General features: G+C 39.1%; 1 protein-coding gene across 5 annotated transcripts in view; it reads left to right on the top strand.

Annotated features, from left to right (window-relative positions):
* The window catches only part of TANGO6 (transport and golgi organization 6 homolog), a 180,659-nt gene that overhangs the window by 101,989 nt on the left and 62,524 nt on the right, over positions 1-16,146 (top strand). The gene's annotated exons all lie outside the window — the stretch shown is intronic.

Raw genomic sequence — 16,146 nt, 5'->3', positions numbered from 1 at the left:
GAACCAACGTTTATGCACCTTGGAGGCTTGTTACGCTAGCAAGGGGAGGACAGTTTCGGAGCTGGGATGAGCTATTTTATGTTCAAGGATTTAGCAAATGTTCAGAGCACACCAAGAGATTGGCCCAGTAGGGCCCATGCTCCTGCAGCTGCTTAGTCTCTTCCCCTGAGCTCTGTCAGGGCCTGATTTTCCTCAGAGCTGGGATGACTGTCCATCTCAGGAAGAATGTGTCTGATACATAGATGGCGTCAGCAGAATGTATCTTTTCTTTGAAACTTCTGGTAGACCTCTACCATTGGGAAGATAAACACTGAAAATGCACACTTGTCTGTCTCCATGGGCCAGTCCAGATCACTTCCTGAGGTGAGAGTGAAAGTGGGGATGAAGGACTAGGTTGAGTGAGAGACAGGTTTTGCTCCTCCTTACGTATTCCTATAATTAGGCCAATTTCCAAAACCGCCTTCTGGCATTTCAAAGCATATTCCATCAATGCTCAAAGTTCTAATCTTCCTGATGTCTTCCAACAAGTATCCAGCTGTAAACACTGCCTTAGCTTTAACTGCTACTTTCTAATTCACTTTACCAACTTGTCCAGATGTGTAGATGAGATAGCTTATTGAAATCCTTTAAGTGAAATTAAAACCTATTTTTACAATGTAGCCAATATCCTTAGTTTCCTATTGGTGTGGAAATCCTTGTGACAGCCACTTTATAAGATTTCTTTAATAAGTACCCTAATTTCCCAGTGGTCCGGTCCTTGTGCTCTCCCCACCCTCCAGCTCTTCTTTGCAGCAGGGGCAGTTCCATGGGAGCGTGAGGCCCACAGGTAGCAGCCAGGTGCTGTACACCACCACTTCCTGTTGGCTTCAATTCTCTAACCACCCCTACTTTTCTTTCTACCACTAGACAGTGGTGAAAAGTCAGCTGGAGCTTTTATTTTATTTTTTTAACTTTCCATTAAAACAATTGAAGTATTATATACATATAAAAAAGTATATAAAGTATACTAATTTTAATAGTGTAGTTTTATTATTCTTTACATATTTGCCATCACCCAGATCAATATGGAGAAACTTCTAATAACCCATAAAGTTTCCTTTTTTCCCTTCCTAGTCTATACCTGCCCCAGAGGTAAGCACTCTTCTGACATTTTATCAGCATGTCTTGTGAATCTCATTTTAATGGAATTAAATCCCCACATTTCCAGTAAGTTGATAGATATAGGCGCTTGGGTAAATTTGGGTCAGATTTTAAGGGGCAAGAATATATCAGAGGCTTATGTTGTGCTTTCTGTTTCCTGTTGTCTCACATTTCAAGGTGTATGATGTCTGGTGTCCTCTTTTAGTGATGTGAAGATTGGTCAGTGATGTCTCCCATAGGATAAATCCATAATAAACTTCTCCGTCAACCTTCCACCTGTTGATTTTAAGTAACCACTGGTGATTGTTGCCTCGATTATTGGTGTTATTGCATAGAAGTTACCTTTCTTTACACATTAGGAAACAGGTTCGGAGAGGGTTACTAACTTGCCTAATGTTACACAGCTAATTAATGATGGATCCAAAATTTCAACCCAGGCAGTCTGTCTTACCCACTGCACGATACCATATCCTGAAAAATTTCCCATGTCAGTAAACATCTTTTTCCTGTCATTAAAATGCACATTTTCCACATCCTCTATGATTTTTAATGATTACATGATAATATATCATTTGAATGTATCATAATTTTTTTCAACTGTCCAACTTATAGTTGTTCTGATTTTTCACTATTTTGAATTACATTAAGATGAATATTCTTATAGCTAAATCTTTGTGTAGACCTATGACAATTTCCTAGGAAAATTTTCTAAAAGTAGAATTTCTTAAAAGCATGTACATATTTTTTAATGTATTTATTGCTAAATTGTCTTCCCAAGAAATTGTGCCAGTTTATATCTTAATGTTTGAGAATATTTGTACCTTCATCAGCACTATTATGCTGTGTGTTATTTTTATCAAACAGATAGATAAAGAAATGCTATTGTGTTTTTAATTTCCATTTATTCAATTGATAGGGTTAAATAGTTTTCATATTTTTATTGGCTAAATTTTTGTGTGTACGTGTGTGCATGCATATGAATTGCTTCTTCCTATCCTTCATTTTTCCATTGTGGTGTTTATTTTGTTATTTAATTTGTAAAGCTTTATATACTTATAGATCTTGAACCACTAACATTTATGTTGAAAATATTTTCTTTGGGTTTACATTTTAGTTTTGTTCGCATTTTCTGTTTAACTTGTTTTGAATTGCAGAAGCTTTTTATTTTGATGTAGGCAAATCATCTTTTCCTTTATAGTTTCTCTCTTATATAGAAAGGCTTTCTTAAAGCAACATCATATAAGTATGAATCTATATATTGTGTTGGCCGAAAAGTTGGTTTGGGGTTTTCTGTATAATCTTATGGAAAACCACAAATGAAGTTTTTGGCAAACCAATATTTTAATCTCGATTCCTTAACGTAGAAAATATGGTAGAAGAATTTTAGTTTCATTTCCTTTTTTCTCCATTTCTTCTTTTTTAGTTTCATTTCTTTTATTTAAAGAACTATTTAGTTTTTTTATTGTACTTTTAGAAATTTAATCTTAACACATTGCTAAATTACCAGTCACTCCAAATGTTTCTCCATCTGTTTCCTCTTATATGGCCCAGTGTCAGCAATAACCTGTGGGTTGTTATATGTCATTGCATTTTTTAAAACTTCTTTTAAATGTATAGAATTAAATAACTGTGCTCAAGATATTGAATTGATAATTGGGACAACGCCTGGCAAGTGCAATTAAAGCAAAAGGTATTGAGTTCATCTGTGAGGATATTTCCTTCTGAGATTGCCTAGTGTTATTCCTGATCTGTTGTAGACTACACTTTTTGCTCACATATGGCCGCTGCCGCCAAGTCGCTTCAGTCATGTCGACTCCCGTGCGACCCCATAGATGGAAGCCCACCAGGCTCCCCCGTCCCTGGGATTCTCCAGGCAAGAACACTGGAGTGGGTTGCCATTTCCTTCTCCAATGCATGAAAGTGAAAAGTAAAAGTGAAGTCGCTTAGTCATGTCCGACTCTTAGCGACCCCATGGATTGCAGCCTACCAGGCTCCTCCATCCATGGGCTTTTCCAGGCAAGAGTACTGGAGTGGGGTGCCATGCCTTCTCTGTCACATATGGCAGATACAGTGTATTCTCTCTCTTCAGCAGAGCTGGACCAACACTACTCAATTCTTTGTTCCTCTAGACCAGTGAGTCTCAAATGGGGCAGTGGAGGGAAGAATTTTGCCCCCCAGGGGACATTGGCAATGTCTGGAGACATTTTTAGTTGTTATAGCTGGGGGCAGGGAGGATGTTACTGGCATTAAGTGGGTAGACACTAGGGAAGTTTTTTAATATTCTGCAGTGCCCAGGACAGCCCCCTGCAACCAAAAATGACCTGGCCAAGAATGTCAGTAGGCCTTCTGTTGATGTGCCCTGTTCTGGAGCTCCTGTTTCTGCTTCATAACATCACAGATGCGTTAATTAAATCCAGGACTTCTACATACAATTGTGCAGGTTGTTCACAGGTTCAGAAAGTCTGAGAGACATCATTGTATTGAATGGCATGCTCTGGAGCTGTCCCCATACTCAGCTGTGCAGTCATCCTCATGGCTTTAGCTGAATTCCAGCCTATCCCCCATCTCAGTTGCAACCTAGATTGCCCTCTCACTAGAGAGAGTTGGAAGAAGTTATTCATTCATTTTTGTAATGCATTTACAAGTCCTTTTGCATATGGGAAGTTCTGCATATGGCTAATATTATGTATTTTATAGCAATCTTAGGAGCATACTTTTTAGTGGATAGCCTTTTCTGATTTTTGCTAACTATAGAAGTGTGTCCTTATTAGAGCTTGTGACCACCTTTGAAGCAATTACATATGTCTCTATTTTTGCCTTCTGTTTACATTTAATGAACCATAATAAGAACTAAAGTGCCTTTTAAAATTATCTCTTGTATTTAGGGAATATGTTATATCCTTTGTTAATATTTATTTCTCATTCTAAGGTAAAAGGGAGAAATAAATGGAACTGCTTTTTACTTACTTGTGGCTCTCATTTCAGTCTCGAGCTTGGATCAGAAGTCTTTGGTGGAAGAATAGTTTCCACCTCTGCCTGTAGTAATACCCGAACATTCTCTGAGTGCTTGTTTAATTTCCTGCTTTTGTCAAGTTCTAAATCATATACATTCCTGAGTTATTTGGTAACTCTTCCTAATGCTCGAAGTTGGTTTTGTTTATCTTGAATATGGTTATTTTTTTTTCTTAATTTGGAGCATAGAGTCATCAGTGTAGTTCAGTTTAAAAATATTTTTTGAGTATGCACTGAATGGTGGGTTCTGTGCCTAAGGCTGGAGATAGAAGCACAGAAAATCCACAGTCTCTTCCTTCAAGAAGCTTATAGTTTAGTCAGAGAGGTCAGCTTATACACCCATCATTGTGAGGTGACCTGCTAATTTATGGAGAGGCCTGTGTGGAGTGTTGTGGGAGCTCAGAGGAAACAGGCTCATCTGTTCTTTTTCTGCTCAGACCCTGCAGTTAAACGTGGCAGAGTGCTATGGGGCTACATCAGTTCCGCATTGTTATCAAACACAGCAGGTTAGTTTTTAAAAAACAGCTTTTGTCTGTCAGCTTTCCGAGATTTTCAACTAATGGCAAAGCCTGATCTAAAGTGAAAAAGTATGTTGAATGTGTGAATAATTGGATACCAGTCTGGGAGTTCAATATTCATAGATTTCAGCAGCATTGAATGACTGTCAAGTATTAGAGTTTATATACTTTGAAAGGAGAATTTTTCAGGAAAATTCAGAAAATCAAATGAAATGCTTCTTGCCAAGTTTGCCTAAGTTAGCATCAGTATAGTTCAACAAATACTTACATTAATGTGAATTAAAAATATTAATCTGGCCAAAATTAAAAGTTGGGCTCAGGCTGAATAATTTTTTTCTTCACTTCTTTCTGTTTTCTTTTCCTCATGTCAATTTTTTTTTTAGAGGTATAACTTTAAAAGTTATTTATAGACTTTTCCTTTCCTAATTGTATTAGTAGTATGTAATAATTTTGGAAAATATTAAAAAGTAAAAAAAGTAATCACTGATAGTTTCACCATTCAGAAGTAACCATTCTTTGTTTATATTTTGATGTTTCCTTTAGTTTCTTTTTCTTTCTCAGACTTATACTGTATGTATGCTGCCTTTTTCCATTTAACATTATTTATAAACACTTTTCCATTTCATTAAATATTTCTTGAAAATATAAGATTTATTGGTTATTATAATTAATCACCTGAATTTATCATAATTTTATTTAATTATCTTCTCAAAAGATATTAGTGTTTAATTAGGTGGTTCTGGTTTCTTTATGAGGAACTTTATGAGGATTATGAAAAGTGTGCTATTGATTATTCTTATACATAAATTCTTTGGTGAATCTTTGAGTCTTTCCTTAGGGTTGGTTCCTACAGGGAAATTACTTGGTCAAAATATGTGCATGCTTATACTTTAAGGCTCTTGATATTTAGTGCTAAGTTGCCCTCCAGATATGTAATCTCATGTCAGCAGTGAAAGAGACGGCCAAGATCTCACAGAGAAAAATTATTCCATGGCTTCATACCTATCCTCTAACCCTGACCTGCTGCTGCTGCTGCTAAGTCGCTTCAGGTGTGTCCAACTCAGTGAAACCCCATAAATGGCAGCCCCCTAGGCTCCTCCATCCCGGGATTCTCCAGGCAAGAACACTGGAGTGGGTTGCCATCTCCTTCTCCAATGCATGAAAGTGAAAAGTGAAAGTGAAGTCGCTCAGTCTTGTCTGACTCTTCGCTAGCTCATGGAATGCAGCCTACCAGGCTCCTCCATCCTTGGGATTTTACAGGCAAGAGTACTGGAGTGGTTTGACATTGCTTTCTCTGCTAACCCTGACCAGCCATCTCCGAAATGTGTACCTTTGCTCCCAGAATGAATGGAGGAATCTGTCAGAGAATGTTGGAGGGAGAGGGGGTGCATGAAGGGAAGGAGGTCACGGAGGGACTGATGGATGGAAGGGTGGGTTTATGACTCAGAGCTGCCCTGGAAGAGCAACTCAGATCTGGTAGTGTCATCATGACATACAAAGAACAGCACTTTATTTTTAGAGGCAGAATGTAGTCTTCTAATCAGCAAGCTTAGACAAGTTCTAGTTTACTCTAGGTCAGAAACGTCGAAAATTAAGAGCAGAGATAGAAAGTCAGATTCACGTTGTTTCATCTGAAGAGTTTACCTTCAGGGAACACTGTAAGAAAGAACAAGGAATTAATATTCGGAATGAGGAATGAGAAGAGAGAACTAAATTTCAGGTCTCTTTTAGACTGTATCATGGCAGCTGGTGACACTGAGAATACTGGGGCACAGCAGCTTGTACTTCTTGGTTAGAAAGCACCTTTTCTCAAATGACTCTATATGCCCTGAGAAGGGTGGGTCCTGGGCTTTTAAGAGATGTATATATGTGTGTATTATATATGTATATCTCTTACAGCCTGCATAACACTCATTTAATGTGTTTTGTCAACTCTTTCTGTATCATCTGGTTTTGTTTTAGTTCAGTGTTGTCACTTTACAGTTCATCTATGTGATAAGTAGCCCATCATCCCATCCAACTGCAGGATGAAGCCTATAGTGTGATTCTAGAAAACCTGACGATCCCTGCCCATAGAGGAGCAGTTTCGGCACCAGGCTCTGCTCTGATGAACACTGTCTAGTCAGTGGTAGAAGACAAAGGAAAATGGAATAATTGGATTTGTCCAGCAGGCTGCTGTGAGTTAACCCAGTTGGGTTAGCCTGGGATTTAAGATGAGGAGAGGAGCTTTTTTTAAAAAAAAAAAATTTTTTTAAATGTGAGTCAGTTTTTATTTTTTTTAACTTTATTTATTTATTTATGGCTGGGCTGGGTCTTGGTTGCTGTGTGAGGGCTTTCTCTAGTTGCGGTGAGCGGTGGCTACTCTTTATTGTGGGAGGAATTCTCATTTTGGTGGCTTCTCATTGTGGAGCACGGGCTCTAGGTGCTCGGACTTCAGTAGTTGTGGCGCACGGGCTTAGTTGCTCCGCGGCACATGGAATCATCCTGGACCATGGGACAAACATGTGTCCCCTGCGTTGGCAGGCAGATTCCTACCCACTGTACCACCAGGGAAGTCCAAAGAGAGACGCTTTTAAACAGCTGCATAGAATTTTATAGTGTAGATGCCCCACAGTTCACTTATTCAGCCGTTTGTCTGTGGCTGAAACTTCATTTTTTTTCTATTTTTTTCCTATGCCATGCTGTGCTGCAATATAAAGTCTCATTTATGTGGGCCAGTGAACATATTTATTAGATATGTATATATGCAAAGTTCATATATATGTACATATTAAAGTACTGGGCCTTTATTTCTGTGAGATTGATACTTGCCAAAGTGGATTCACTCAGTCACTGGCTGTTTTTATTTTAAATTGTTTATATACTAGCAGATTACCTCCTGGAATTGTAGGTGAGATAGGGCTTTTTGAAGCCCCCTGCTATGTCTGTTGTCAAATAGAGAAAAATATCTTTTGAAAATTGTTTTTCAAAGAGAGTGGACTAAAAATATCCTCTTTTGTGTTATTTTGTTGTTTGTCTTGACTGCGATGGGAAGAAAGGCATTTTAAGTAATAAATTCCTGGGAATTCCCTGGCTCACCAGTGGTTAGGACTCCACGGTTTCATTGCCAGGGGCGTGGGTTCAATTCCTGGTTGGGGAACTAATGTCTTACAAGCTGCACAGCAGCAGCCAAAAAAAAGTAATAAATTATTAATGTGTTTTGCTGTTAAATAACATATAATACTAGTCAAGGAATGACAAATCGCTTTTAGAAGTATCTTTCTCAACGAAACTTGTTTAAAAGTGCAGCATTATAATCAATCACCTTAAGGGCATTCTAATTAAGTAGTTTCCAGAAATATTTAGACTTTTAATTTACTAATTTTAAAATGTTAGTTTAAGGGCTTTTTGCTTCATAGCATATGTTGTGGTTCCCTTATATGTAGTAAAAGAGTTCAGAACACAATGGCTTAAAACAGCCACCATTTAGGGACTTCCCTGGAGGTCCGGTGGTTGAGACTCTCCTTTCCAATATGAGGGGCGCAGGTTCAATCCCTGGTTGGGGAGCTAGTGTCCCATTTGCTACGGGGTATGGCCAAAATTTAAGAATAAAACAAAAACTGCCACCATTTATTTGTTCAGAATTCTGTGAACCACATAATACTTGGCAGGGACATCTCATCTCTGCTGCACATGGTGGTGTCTGGGCTCAGCTGGTGGCTGTTTTACTGCCTGCGGAATTGGCTAGGCTCACCCAGGAGGTTGCATTCAGCTGGGACCTTGACTGGGGCACCCTAGTGCTCCTCCATATGGCTTCTGTCTGTTCTTCTGTGTGGATGGTCATCATTCTAAGCCAAACTTCTTTTCAGTATGGTGAATGGTTTCCCAGAGAACAGAAACAGAAACCTGCAGGCCTCTTAAGAGCTAAACCTAGCATTGGCTTAGTATGACTTCTGCCACAGTCTGCTGTCAAAGTCAGTTCCCAGACCAACCCAGGTTCAAGGGGAAGGGAAGTAGCCTCTGATTCTTGATGAGAGAAACCACGTTCAGGGATGGCATATTGGTAGACATATCTGCATATTAGTGCATGCTTATTGTGTTTGTTGACAGAAGCCTAACAATACATGGATATATATAGGTGTATAAAGAAAAATCCAGTCTCTGCCAAATATTATAGTTAATATTCTTACCTCCCAAGGTAAACAATGATAATAGTTTGGTATGTATTCTTTCACACCTCTTCCTGTGTTCCTGCAGATATATGCAAACATATGTGGGCTTTTTACATGGGCTTTCTTTTACAAAAAACAGAATCTTAACATACTATTATTTTTACTATAATTATATACTATTACATATTATTAGTCTGCAGTTCGCTTTCTTTGAAATCAACTTTACCAAGTTGTAATTTACATCCAATAAATGCCCCTGTTTCAAGTGTACATTTCAATGAGGTTTGCTGTAAACTCATGTAACCATCACCACAGTCAAAATATAGAACATTTTTGTCGCCTTAGAAAGTTCCTTTGTTCCCGCATCATCTCCCATTTCACACCCCAGCTCAGACAACCACTGATATGCATTCTGCTACTGTAGATTCTGTTCTGTTCTGTTCCGTCGCTCAGTCGTGTCCGACTCTATGCGACCCCGTGGACTGTAGCCTACCAGGCTTCTCCGTCCATGGTATTCTCCAGGCAAGAATACTGGAGTGGGTTACCGTTTCCTTCGCCAGGGGATCTTCCCGACCCAGGGATCGAACCCAGGTCTCCCGCATTGGAGGCAGACGCTTTAACCTCTGAGCCACCAGGGAAGCCCTGTAAATGGAATCATAAAGTGTGTACCCTTTTGTGTCTGAATTCTTTTGCTCAGCAAAAGTTTTTGCCATCCTTGTTGTGTCTGTTAGTAGTTCACCACTTTTTATTACTAAGTAGTAGTACTATATTTGAATGTACCACAGTCATTCATACATTTACCTGTTGTTGATGGACATTCAAGTTGTTTCCAGTTTTGAGCTATTCTGAGTGTGGTTGCTATGAATATTCTGGTACAAGTCTTCGTGTGAAGATATGTGGTGGTGGTGCATGTTGAGTCGTGTCCGACTCGACTCCGGACTGTAGCCCGCCAGGCTTCTCCATATAATTTTCCAGGCAGGAATACTGGAGCAGGTTGCTACATCCTTCTCCAGGAGATCTTCCTGACGCAGGAATCAAACCTGCGTCTACTGAGTCTCCTGCATTGCAGGCAGATTCTTTACCACCTGGGAAGCCATGTGTGTGTGTTTGTGTGTGTGTGTGTGTGTGTGCAGATTCTTTACCACCTGGGAAGCCATGTGTGTGTGTGTGTGTGTGTGTGTGTGTGTGTGTGTTTCTCTTGGGTACAGATTCTTTACCACCTGGGAAGCCGTGTGTGTGTGTGTGTGTGTGTGTGTGTTTCTCTTGGGTACAGATTCTTTACCACCTGGGAAGCCGTGTGTGTGTGTGTGTGTGTGTGTGTGTGTTGGGTACAGATTCTTTACCACCTGGGAAGCCGTGTGTGTGTGTGTGTGTGTGTGTGTGTGTGTGTGTGTGTTTCTCTTGGGTACAGATTCTTTACCACCTGGGAAGCCGTGTGTGTGTGTGTGTGTGTGTGTGCAGATTCTTTACCACCTGGGAAGCCGTGTGTGTGTGTGTGTGTGTGTGTGTGTTTCTCTTGGGTACAGATTCTTTACCACCTGGGAAGCCGTGTGTGTGTGTGTGTGTGTGTGTGTGTGTTTCTCTTGGGTACAGATTCTTTACCACCTGGGAAGCCGTGTGTGTGTGTGTGTGTGTGTGTGTGTGTGTTTCTCTTGGGTACAGATTCTTTACCACCTGGGAAGCCGTGTGTGTGTGTGTGTGTGTGTGTGTGTGTGTGTGTGTGTTTCTCTTGGGTACAGATTCTTTACCACCTGGGAAGCCTTGTGTGTGTGTGTGTGTGTGTGTGTGTGTGTGTGTTTCTCTTGGGTACAGATTCTTTACCACCTGGGAAGCCCTGTGTGTGTGTGTGTGTGTGTCTTGGGTAAGTACTAGGAGTAGAATCGCTGGATCATATAATAGGTGTATAAAAATCTACCTGAATGTTTTCCAAAGTAATTGTACCATTTTACATTATGACCAGCAAGATATAAGTGTTCCAGCTGCTCCATATCCTTACCAACACTTAATATCATTCTTTAAAAATTTTTGCCATTTTAAAAAATACGTAGTGTCATGTCATTATGGTTTTAATTTATATTTCTCTGATGACTACTTATGTTGAGCTCTTGTCTTTTCGTGTGCTTATTTTCTACTCCTATATCTCTTTCTTGAAGTAATTGTTAAGATCTTTTTCCATTTCTTAATTGGATTATTTCTCTTTATTTCTCCAAGTATTTATTGAGTTGTAAGAGTCCTTTGTATGGAGTAAATACAAGTCCTTGGTCATATATATGTATTGCTAGTAGTGTCCACCAGTGTTTTCTTTAATGGTGTCTTTTGAGGAGATACTACTTTTTCTGGTGAAAATATTTATCATAATATTAATGATGATATTAATTAAGTTAATATGAAAAAACATAAAATTATATATTTTAGCCTATTTACAGCTTAAGAACAAATTTAAAATTTTAATGTCAACCAAAAAATCAAATTAATGACATTATTTTGATATGATACATCATGTGTTGCTAAAATGAGAAATGAGATAAAGTCACTGCTCACAGTATAAATATGGTTCTTATGTTATGGTAAAGAATTTTTTTTTAGAGCAGAATGCCCAAATTTTTTTATGTTGTATGATGAATACTTACTCCCATGTTTTTCCTCTATATGAACTATTACAAAACCCTTGTTTTGAAGTCAGGCTGCCTGCATTCAAATCTGAAAGCTGCCACTTCTTGAGTCTTGAATATGTGACCACAGGCCAGTTGCTTAACATCTCTGTGTCTCAGTTTCTTCATTTGTACAATGATCATTGTAATAAGACCCATTTCATAGAGTGGATCTCCCACCTTGCAGGCAGATTCTTGACCGACTGAGCGACCAGGAAAGCCCCATTACTAAATTGTCCTATAAGAATTGCTTTAGTTGAATCCCATAATTTTTATATGTTTTCATTTCAAAATATTTTCTAACTTTGCTTGTGATCTCTTTTTCTACCATGGCTTACTTAGAAATGTGGTGTTTTTTGTTTAAACTTCATATATTTTTCCTGTTTTTTCATTCATTGTATTTTTCTTTACCTCACTGAGCACAGCTATAGTTGCTGCTTTAAAACCTGTATATGATCATTGAAATGTCTATATCATTCAATCCTGGCTTCTGTTGAGTATCTTTCTCCTTGAGAATGGGTCATATTACACGTCATTTTGGATTATGTCCTGGACATTATTAAATTATGTTGAAAAGGCTGTGGATTCTGTTATAGTCCTTCAAAGTGTTAAATTTTTGTTTTAGCAGGCAATTAAATTAGACTCAAACTTCAGATTTTGTCTTACCTGAAGAGGGCAGTAGTTCAAATCTCACTTCAATTCTTCTAGTCTTAGCTGCAAGCTGCTTTGTGTCTGGTCTACACATACTTAATTTCAGCACATTTCCCTGAGATCCAAGAGAAACTATGGGAGACTATATTCAGCCATCTGAATACTTATCTTCCTCATAATCTTTGTGCTGCTTTTTTGTTGCTTTGGGAGAAAATAACGTTAAAAAAGAAGAAGCCATCATTCTTATCCTTTTTTAAACCCAGACGGCTTAGCTCAGGAAACCAAAATCATAAAGAGCTATATGTGCTGTGTTAAGGGATTTGGATTTATGTTGACTTTAAATGGAAGTCAGTGAGAGATTTTAAGGAGGGAAGAATTGATCTTAATTACTTGTTAGCAAATCATTTTGGCTGCTATGTTAAGGATGAGGATGAGAAGACTAGAAGGGAGACTGATAGGATGTTGTTGGACAGTCTGTTAGAGATGGTGATGGATATTGAGTGAGGGTTTACTTGTGATAAAGAGGGAAAATGATGTCCCCAGATAGGAAAGAAAGTGTGAGAACAGAACAAAAGTGGGTTGCTTGTATTGCATATGGAGAATACAGACTTGACCTGTCACCCTACAGCAAATGGTGTTGCGTTGCCTTGGGGAAGTGAGGCTAGATAGAGAGGGAGGGGCAGACCGCAAAGAGCCTTGAAGACTGGGCAGAGGAGTTAGGACTTGATGTGATGGGCATTTGGGAATCACTATGGATTCTTAAGGAAGGAAGCAACGTGATGAGAGATGTATAGGTGTGGTTGGCAGGGGCATGAAACATGAGTGAAGAAAGGAGAGGTTGGAGCCAGAGAGATAGCTAAGAGGCTGTTGTGGTATTCTCTGGCATAAAGAGATGAAGACTTTGATTAGAGGGATGTCTGTGAGAATGGTGAGAAAAAGTAGATATTATAGGCAGTTCAGAGGAAGAAATCAGAGACTGTCATCTTTTTTAACATTTAGTGGAGATGAAGTTATAATCCACCCAGCAATTCTACCTAGTGTAGTCCACCCAGTTCAGTTCAGTTCAGTCGCTCAGTCGTGTCCGACTCTCCGTGACCCCATGAATCACAGCACGTCAGGCCTCCCTGTCCATCACCAACTCCCGGAGTTCACTCAAACTCATGTCCACAGAGTCGGTGATGCCATCCAGCCATCTCATTCTCTGTCGTCCCCTTCTCCCTCCCCCAACCCTTCCCAGCATCTCTCATAGAAATGTTGAGAGGCTCAAATGAAATAAAATACACACACATAAAAAATCACTTACTAACATTTGAATATCATTATAGAGATATATTTATGGCTATATTAATTCCTGTACTGAGGTTGCCAGAGACCAATGAAGAGAGGTTGGACTATCTACAGTAGCAGTCATTGGGTAGGGAAATAGGAATTTGATGTATAGATTTAACCTTTCTCTGTCAGGAGTATGCACTGCGACCTCCAGAGTCATAACTTCCTCAGTTTTGATCTTGACTCTTAACATCTAATAGCTACGAACAAGTTCCATAACCTCTCTATTCCTTTTCTGTAAAATGGCGATAATTATGGTAGCTTCCTGATAGCATGGTCATGAAATTAAAAAGGTAATATATGTAAAGTGTTTATAACAAGCATCTTTCATGGTAAGGGGTGAATAAATGTTGCTATTATTTTCTTTTTGTTATTTTTGAGTTAGTACAACGTATTCCTCCATTCTCCCACAGCCAAAGCCAACCCTGAATAAACAGCCCTTTAGACAAGTAAAATGTATGATCATCCTGTCCTATTCAAGAATACAAATCATAGTTGAATACTTATTTTATTCCAGGCTCTCCATTCATCACTTTATGTACATATTCTCACATAATCCTTGAAATGACTCTACAAAGGTGATTCCTTTTATTATCATTACCGTATTATAGAGAAAGCAGCATGTTTGGAGTACTTAGTGCTTCCCCAGGATCATAGCCAGTTGGTCCCCAGGATCATAGCCAGTTGGTGCTCAAACAGGGACTCAACGCCTGATTTTACTGATTGCAAAGATCATGCCCTTAATCACAATTGTAATAAACAGTTGTTTGCTTTAACCCAGATTTTTGTTTGAATTAATGTGAAGATTGTAAAAGCCAAATTTTAGTGTGAAATTAAAAAATCAGCTGTCTGATATCGGCATGAATTCTTAGAGGTAAAATATACCTTGGTGACTGCAGTTGCAACACAGAATTTCTGTAATAAAAAACCTTTGGGGACTTTTAAAAATTGAATTATAGTTAACTTACAATGTTATGTTATTTTCAAGTATACAGAAAAGTGATTCAGTTTTATATCTATAAATATAGTTTTAAAAATATATATATACATTCTTTTTCAAATTCTTTTCCGTCATAGATTAGTACAAGATATCGAATATCCTTTCCTGTGTTATGCAGTAGGTCCCTGTGTTCACCTGTTTTATATATAGTAGTAATAGTTGTTCAGTTGCTAAGTCATGTCTGACACTTTGCGACCCCGTGGACTGCATGCAGCATGCCAGGCTTACCTGTTCTTCACCATCTCCGGGAGTGTGCTTAAACTCATGTCTATTGAGTCGGTAATGCCATCCAACCATCTCATCTGTGGTTGTCCCCTTCTCTTGCCTTTGACCTTTCCTAACATTAGAGTCTTTTCCAGTGAGTCAGCTTTTTGCATCTGGTGGCCAAAGTATTGGAGCTTCAGCTTTAGAATCAGTTCTTCCAATGAACATTCAGGGCTGATTTCCTTTAGGATTGACTGGTTTGTTCTCCTTGCTGTCCAAGGGATTCTCAAGAGTCTTCTCCAGCACCGCAGTTCAAAAGCATCAATTCTTCAACCCTCAGCTTTCTTTATAGTCCAACTCTCACATCCATACATGACCACTGGAAAAACCCTAGCCTTGACTAGATGGACCTTTGTTGAAAAAGTAATGTCTCTGCTTTTTAATATGCTGTCTAGGTTGGTCATAACTTTCCTTCCAAGGAGTAAGCGTCTTTTAATTTCATGGCTGCAATCACTTCCACTGTATAGTCATAAGGGATTTGATTTAGCTCATACCTGAATGGTCTAGTGCTTTTCCTCACTTTCTTTGAGTCTGAATTTGGCAATAAGGAGTTCATGATCTGAGCCACAGTCAGCTCCCAGTCTTGTTTTTGCTGACTGTATAGAGCTTCTCCATCTTTGGCTGCAAAGAATATAATCAATCTGATTTCGCTGTTGACCATCTGGTGACGTCCATGTGTAGAGTCTTCTCTTGTGTTGTTGGAAGAGGGTGTTTGCTATGACCAGTGCGTTCTCTTGGCAGAACTCTATTAGCCTTTGTCCTGCTTCATTCTGTACTCCAAGGCCAAATTTGCCTGTTACTCCAGGTGTTTCTTGACTTCCTACTTTTGCATTGTAGTCCCCTATAATGAAAAGGACATCTTTTTTGGGTATTAGTTCTAGAAGGTCGTGTAGGTCTTCATAGAACCGTTCAGGTTCTTCAGCGTTACTGGTTGGGGCATAGACTTGGATTACCATGACATTGAATGGTTTGCCTTGGAAACGAACAGAGATCATTCTGTCGTTTTTGAGATTGCATCCAAGTACTGCATTTTGGACTCTTTTGTTGACTGTGATGGCTACTCCATTTCTTCTAAGGGATTCCTGCCCACAGTAGTAGATATAATGGTCATGTGAGTTGAATTCACCCATTCCAGTCCATCTTAGTTCACTGATTCCTAGAATGTCGATGTTCACTCTTGCCGTCTCCTGTGTGACCATTTCCAATTTGCCTTCATTCATGGACCTAACATTCCAGGTTCCTATGCAATATTGCACTTTACAGCATCGAACCTTTCTTCTGTCACCAGTCCCATCCACAACTGTGTGTTGTTTTTGCTTTGGCTCCATCCCTTCATTCTTTCTGGCGTTATTTCTCCAATAACTCTTTGGAGTTATTTTGCAAAGAGTTGGACACGACTGAGCGACTAAACTGAACTGAACAGTCTTCTT

The sequence above is a fragment of the Moschus berezovskii genome, chromosome 22 (assembly GCF_049115385.1).
Source record: "Moschus berezovskii isolate FMDL1 chromosome 22, NW_MosBer_1.0, whole genome shotgun sequence".
Lineage (NCBI taxonomy): Eukaryota > Metazoa > Chordata > Mammalia > Artiodactyla > Moschidae > Moschus > Moschus berezovskii.
The sequence above is the reverse complement of the archived record's forward strand: the minus strand, read 5'-3'. Positions and strand labels throughout refer to the sequence as shown.